The following is a 6,000-nucleotide window of genomic DNA, read 5'->3' as shown; positions in this document are numbered from 1 at the left end:
CTTATTTGTCTAGATTAGCACACGATTAGCAATATAATTAGACAAAAATTCTCTCTGATTTTTCCTCAGCCTACATTGCACATTTTTCATATCTTCAAGCATATACTTCATACTCTCATATATCTTTGCTTGAAAAATCTTTTCAAAATCAGAGAGTATTATTTACTTACTCCTTTGTAAACAAATTGCAAGCTAAAGGGAGTTTTATTTTCACTTGTTGTATGCCTACATAGATTTATTCTTGAAGCTCACTACTCTCATTTTCGTGTATTGATTAATATTTTTCTTGGAGAGTAAAGCTACGGTTCTTTCTTAATATATTTGATTGATAAATATCTTTTTGAGAAGAACTCTTGTTAGCTTCTGAGTCTCGGCATCTTCAATGCCAGATTCGAAAGCTTGCTTGCATTTTCGATAAAATACTTTTGAGCAAGCTTGAACCCTAATCTTGTTTGTGCTTATACTTGAAAAATATTGTGTTGATATTTTCTCTTTGAGATTCAAAGTTCCTTTGATATATACTAATTTTATTTGTCTTGAATCAAAGGTAATCTCTCTCACGTATACACACATATATACATTGTTATTGAGAGCTAAAATAGTGTTTTAACAAATCTCACTTGAGCATTAGATCTTATCATCTATGAGTGCATATATTTTAGATCGTAATATTGTATAAATCTGCTTGTGTTAGAAGCATTGAAATTGTACATGAAATTGTGTTAATTATTTGTTGTATTTCTGGTGTGGCCTGAAGGGGTTTTTATCTAGCCCGTTAAGGATTGGTTGTAAAGGTTGAGGTCAGCCTTGAAAATTTGAATTAGTGTTGTATACAGTGCCGCTCCACCCGTTAAGTGAGTATTAGTGGAATCCTCGAACTTGCGAACTAGAGGCGGGGAGGTAGGCAGTATTGGCCGAACCCCGATAACATATCGTGTGTGCTCTATTTTATATTTCCGCATATTAAATTTATCTATGCATTTGGTATTTTCTTAGAAAGACCCTAGGTTGTGTATTACTACTGCTGGCTTAGCTAAACCTAGGAAAAAAAATTTAAATATCCAATTCACCCCCCTTTTGGGATTACACCAAAGTCAACAAGGAGTGGCTCAGCAGTTCGGCAAAATTCCCATGAGGAGCAGTTCGGCAAGAATGCCCATGAAGAGCAACTCGGCAGCTTGGCAAGAATGCACATAAAGAGCAACTTGGCAGTTCAGCATTCCCATAAGGAACAACTCGACAGCTCGACAAGAGTGCCCACGAAGAGCAGCTCAACAACTTGGCAAGAATGCCCCATAAAGAGCAGTTCTACGACTTGACACGAATGCCCCACAAAGAGCTGCTTGACATGAATAATCCACGATGGGCTGCTCGGCACAGATGCCTTATGGAGACCTGCTCGGCACAAAATGCTCAATGAACACCTGCTTTGTAATGCCCCAACCTAGGTCTGCCAGGGAGCATTGCATCTCTCCTCCTCCACTTGGACCAAATAACAGGGGGGCCTTATCGGACTAATGATTGGCCCCACAGACCAACACATGTCCTTTTCAATGTATTTTTTCCTCACTCACACACTTCCTGAGAAAAATTTCTAGAAGGTCACCCATCCCAAGGTTACTCCAAGCCACGCACGCTTAACCGTGAAGTTCTTATGAGAAGGGTCCCGAAAAGAAAGGTACACCTTGTTGATATGGGTAGTAACATTAAATCCTTTTTAAGCCTTTCTTCCATAAGGTATCACATTCTCTCCCACTTACAGAATGCAACATCTTCGTTGCGAACCCACATTTCCAAACCCAGGCGATGTGAATCTCATCACACTTCCGGCTGGGTAATTGCTCTAATACCATTTTGTAATACTCCAACCTGGGTCTGTTAGTGAGCACTGTGTCTCTCCTCCTCCACCTAGACCAGAAAAAAGGGGGGACGGGCCTTATCGGACTAATGAATGGCCCCACAAACCAACATGTGTCCTTTTCAGTGTGTTTCGTCCTCTCTCACACACTTCTTGAGAAAACTTCCCAGAAGGTTACCCATCTCAAGATTACTCCAAGTCAAGCACGCTTAACCGTAAAGTTCTTGGGAAGGCTCCCGTAAAGAAAGGTGTACCTTGTAAATATGTGTAATAACATCAAATGTTTTTTAATCCTTTCTTTCACGAGGTATCACATGCTCAAAATTATCAACTCGGGTGAGTCGAAAAACCCGACTCGGCACGACTCGCACACAAAAGCATCAGCTCCATGTTTGTACATTCGGCTTGGCAAGCCACACCCAAATCTGGCTCAGCAAAGTCGTGTACGCCTCCACCTTGGCTCGGACTAGCCGACTCCCCCTCGAGTTCGACTCGGCAAAGCCAGGAGCACCACAAGATCAGCTCGGGTAATTCGAGCATGCCCCAAATCTACCTCAGCAAGCCGTCGATAAAGAAGTAGCTGAAGAGGATGTTAAAAAAAAATTTCTCGAGGGCAAGCATTATAGCTTAGTTCATGAGCATTGCGGCTTGGTCCTAAGAAATCTCTCGTTAAGAAACCACGCATCATTACTTTGGATCAGGATATCACCCAAATCAAACACAACTAGGCTCCACAAAAGCCCATCGGGAACAACTTTTGAACTTTGAGAACATGGTTCAAAACTTCGAAACTAAGGGGTGCAATTGATATACCTTAAATATATCACCTACACTAAAGAGAAGGCATGTGCCCAGCATTAATGGGGGAAATCACCTACAAAGTCAATCTCTCAACTAGAGCCATTGACGTCGGCCATATATTGATCGAAGTAATCCATTCCCATGCTATAATTATCAGAGTGATCCACGTCAAGCACTATAAATGACAGATCTACCAGGGTCAAACTTGGCCAGTATAAAAGGGGTACTACGGAGAGGCTAAGGTACCTCATTCTAAACCCATCTTTACAATTGCTTACAATCTCTCGGGAGCAATCCCTTACTTAGGCATCGAACTGATCCCCCGGAGTACACCCCGGGTCCTTCAAGCCGCGTTTGTTTTTGTCCTTTTAAGGTGATCTGGATTTGAAAGCTCGCGAGAGGTCAGATCAACATTTTTGGCAACAACAATTCTAGAATTATTATAGTTTGTTTTGATTCTATTATGACCTAATTTCTATTGCTAAGACTACTATGTACCCTCTCCATGAAAATTTCGAATCTTATTTCTATGTGATATGTTGTGCAAATTAATTCGCAGCGGAAGCAAACAATAATAAAATGAAACAACAAACAATAAAATATACAAAAAACACAATCACACACATTATAATAAAAGCAATAAAATCATGACACAAAGAATTACTTGGTTCAGCAATGTCTACACCCATGGGAGCAAACGGCAATATAATTTTCACTATTTTGTGTCCAAAGACATGAACATTTCAGAGTTACAACATATACCATGTATATATAATCCTCTTAGAGGTCCCCCCCCCCCTCCCCCCGAAACCCAATCCATACAACTTTCCAAATTCAAAATTTGAAAACCAACACTGAGTTACCGAGCCAAACAGTCGATGGTTCCATACATACCATCGACGATTTAACACCAAAAGTAAACAATCGAAGTAACAACACCAAAATAGTAAATTGTTTCTTGTCATCCTAACAAAACCCTTCGACTGTCTCAGGGAAACTGTCGATGGTTTGCTCCTACAAACCACAACTGCTATTTTCTACCATATTTTCTCATTGTACATGCCTTCCACTCAACATATGAGCCACATATTACAACAAGATCATAATTTTATCATTCCTTTTGAGTATACATCATAGAGTTTACTACTTTCAATTATCTGGCCAATAGTTAGTGATTTGTTGTGCATGTTAATTCGAGAGATGATGCATGTAGTTTAACTTCTTATGATGTATGCCATGATTTGAACGAAAAATAGGAATGTGTCAACGTGATTTGTGCGGCTTTTATGTGAAATATTATTAATTTTAATGTACTCAAATGGTTTTAAAATCATTGCAAGAAAAATTACTAGTGATTTCATTTTATTATTTATTTGAATTAGTTAACTTTGTTTTTTTAATAACTAGGAAAAAATAATGTAATTTAAGTCCATTTGTTATATTATATTATACATACATACATACATACATACATACATATATATATATATATATATTCTTTTTCGTAATGAATAAAATTTTCTTTTATTACCCATGAAGTTAGACTTTTCAAACATTTTTGTTCCAAAAGTATTTCAATAGAGGCTTTGCAAGTGTCCCATATAATTTTTTGATGTAAATTTTTTAGAAATTGAACATTTTTGTTAATTGTCACATTTGACATATATGTGCAATTGGTGTGACAATAATTATGCTCATTGAACTTCTAGAAATAGAGGACATTTTATTCTAGGATTGCCACTGATGAGCAAACCACCTCCTCCCTAGTTATGTAGTTCATCAAACCCGAAGTATCTTCTTTCAATGAAATACAATGGGAAAAAATAAAAACAAAGGCTCTCTTTGACCAATAGAAAAGTAACTCTAAAATCATAATTAAGAAAATGAAGTATATATGTACGCAAACACATACACATATGAATATATAGATATAACTTCACATTGCTTTTTGTAAACAATAAGTTTGCGTCAAATCATGAAATGAAGGATTCTGGTTGTCGGGTTAAAGTTCACATATTGAATATTTATTAGTCAAAATTTTGACATCATCTAATAGTGGATAGGCTCTCCATTTTAATCAAACAAAGATAAATCTTGTGGATTGCACAAAAGTTTCAAAAAGATACTTTAATTTTGATCATTTTAATAGGATTGTTTGTAGTTGAGTACGACTTAAATTTGATCAATTGACATGACATAACACAATCTTTAAATCCATCACAGTAATTCCTCTATATGGTAAATCATACCAAAAAAAAAAATAGTAGAACAAAATTATCTGTTATTTTTTATCATTCTCTACCTCCCCCCCAACCCCCCTTTCTCTGTAGATCTCTCTCCCTTCATATACATATACACATATAATTGTCCCATTAAAATAAATTTTTGAGTTCATAGCAAGTGCAAATTAAAATAGTTAGTAGAAAAAATGATAGAGAAGTAAATCCTCTAAATATTAGTTATAACCAAGATTGTTTTTTACAACAATTATATATTTTATAAGTAAGAATAGAATGATATCGTGTATAATACAATTTAATTTATTATTTAGTTTTTATGTATTCACTATTCAATTTTTAATTTCATTTTTCATTCTCGACTCATTTATTTATTGAGTTAAATATGAGATTAGATAGGAGATTGTTTAGGCTAGCATAAAATGCAATTCATTTTTTAATGAATTTGACTTCAATTGCTTTATGGACGTATGCATTTTGTCTTCTAGTGGGTTTATACTAATTGAAATAAAATTTTAACCTCACGTAACTATGTTTTGATGTAGGCGATTAAAAACATAACATAGAAAAAAAAAAAAAAAGACAAGATCTAAAAAAACTATTTTAAAATAATTAGTATAAGCCTTTTATTTGAATGACTTATGATGTGTTTAATTTCTATACATGTTTTGTCATATTTTTACTCTTATTTGTATGCTAGTTTGTGTTTAATTTTCTTATTTATTAAATTTTTAATTTATTTTATTTATTTTTTGTTCACAGATAAATAATTTAAAGGAGTCATGTGAATTGAGGAAACTTTCCTTTTCAAATTCAAATTCCCTTCATCAAGAATCCTAAAAAAATGGGACCATTGATTCAAATTCAAACTCGAATTTCCAAAAACACCCTTTAGTATTTGGAGCATAAAAGATAAGAAAAAATCCCAGAACTTTCGTATAGAAGATTTTCGAAGAAAAGAAGATCTCGATAGAGAAAATAGCACACCAAGGCAGCAGCAGAAAAGGAGCCGATTTTGGGAGAATCTTGTTTTGGGGAGATAAGAGGGAGGATGACCAAAGCCTTGAAAAGGAGGATTTTCTTCACCATCAAAGAGGGATTTGA

This window comes from Malania oleifera, chromosome 5, assembly GCF_029873635.1.
Source record: "Malania oleifera isolate guangnan ecotype guangnan chromosome 5, ASM2987363v1, whole genome shotgun sequence".
NCBI classification, from domain to species: domain Eukaryota; kingdom Viridiplantae; phylum Streptophyta; class Magnoliopsida; order Santalales; family Ximeniaceae; genus Malania; species Malania oleifera.
This window is presented reverse-complemented; position numbering follows the sequence as displayed.